The sequence below is a fragment of the Wasmannia auropunctata genome, unplaced genomic scaffold, assembly GCF_000956235.1.
Source record: "Wasmannia auropunctata unplaced genomic scaffold, wasmannia.A_1.0 LD336085.1, whole genome shotgun sequence".
In the NCBI taxonomy this organism is placed as follows: Eukaryota; Metazoa; Arthropoda; class Insecta; order Hymenoptera; family Formicidae; genus Wasmannia; species Wasmannia auropunctata.
The window spans coordinates 2,423,329-2,424,687 of record NW_012026805.1 but is presented as its reverse complement, the minus strand read 5'-3'; the positions used below and the strand labels follow the sequence as shown (position 1 = coordinate 2,424,687).

Here is a 1,359-nt window from a genome sequence, read left to right as displayed (position 1 = left end):
ATTAAATTGATCTTTAATTTGACGACGATGCTACAAGCATTCTAAAACACTGTAAAGAACTTATTGCAAAAGATATTACAGTATTTTAGTGTTTTAAGGCGATATTTAACATATATGAGTAGTATGTAGATATATATAACTTAACAGAAGTTAATTGTTGATTAAGCTAATCGAAATTTGATTGAAATTATTTTAAAGCAAGATTTTTGAGAGTTTTATTATAAATTAGTATGGACAATATCCTATACAGACAATATGGACTGTTGATGTGTCACCCATAAACTGTTACACAATGTTGTGTTTTGTCCACACACATAAACAATCGATTAATACAAAATATGGTCGAGAGATAATTTTGTCATTTATTTTAATTGTTAATTTTTATTTTTATCATATTCTCCTTAATGATTTTTTGTTTTCTTTTGCTGGAATCGCTACTACTGCTCTAGATTTCTTTTCATTTCATTCAAAAATACTTCTTTTGCATACATCGTAGGTAAATTCTGTTTATACACGTATGTATATTGATATTTATATTGTAAATGGAGGCTTAAAAATTAATTAATTAATATTAGTTTTATTCTTCTGCTCCGTAACTATATAACATGTATATTATTTAAATCTATTATCTATTATTTGTTTCGTTCGATTCGTATATTTTTACTTCTCTATGTTCTTTCAGATTATCTTTCTATATTTTGCAGTAAACTGCACTCTGACATCGAGTTTGCGCGACGTTGCTAGCTTTTTACGCCGACGCCGACGCCGACGCCGGCGCCGACGCCAACGCCGACGCCAACGCCAACGGCGACGCCGACACCGATGTCGACGCAACGTTCGTGATTTGGAGTAGTCCGAGGCTCGGCGTCTTCGGACACAGGAGAGCACAAGGAACTAAAGCATTTAAAAAGTCCTTCATTATTATTACTGTTGTGTTACTGTCGTAATTCGTCGATGCGGAAACAGAAACAATATCAAAATAACGGCAAAAAAAGGAAAGAGAAAGAAAACCAAAGAGAAGTGCGAATCATTCAGATAAAAATAAAGGGAGACAAAGAGAGACGGAAAGTAAGAAGCAAGTAAGCAACCAAAAATCAAGGCCTTAGAATCAAGAAAAAAGAAAGAGAGAAAGAGAGAGTGAGAGAAAGAGAGCGCAAGGAATACATAAAAAACAAAGGTCCGAAGAAAGGAAAACTTAGAACAACATCATTATAATTAAATATTCCCAGAAAGAAAAAAGGGAAATATATCAAGAATAGGAAGGGGTGAAAGTCGGTAAGATAAAAGCGAGAGAGAGGGAGGGAATGTAAGAGAGAGATACGAGGAAAAGACGACAGTGTGTGTGTGTGTGTGTGGGTG

General features: G+C 34.1%; 1 protein-coding gene across 10 annotated transcripts in view; it reads left to right on the top strand.

The window, feature by feature from the left end:
- Window positions 1-824: 824 nt before the first annotated feature.
- Window positions 825-1,359, top strand: part of LOC105448494 (nuclear factor 1 X-type) — a 108,526-nt gene continuing 107,991 nt past the window's right edge. For all 10 annotated transcript variants that reach the window (XM_011687125.1, XM_011687089.1, XM_011687088.1 and 7 more), the window contains exon 1: window positions 825-1,275. The gene's annotated coding sequence lies outside the window, so the exon portion shown is untranslated. The remainder of the gene's footprint in view (window positions 1,276-1,359) is intronic.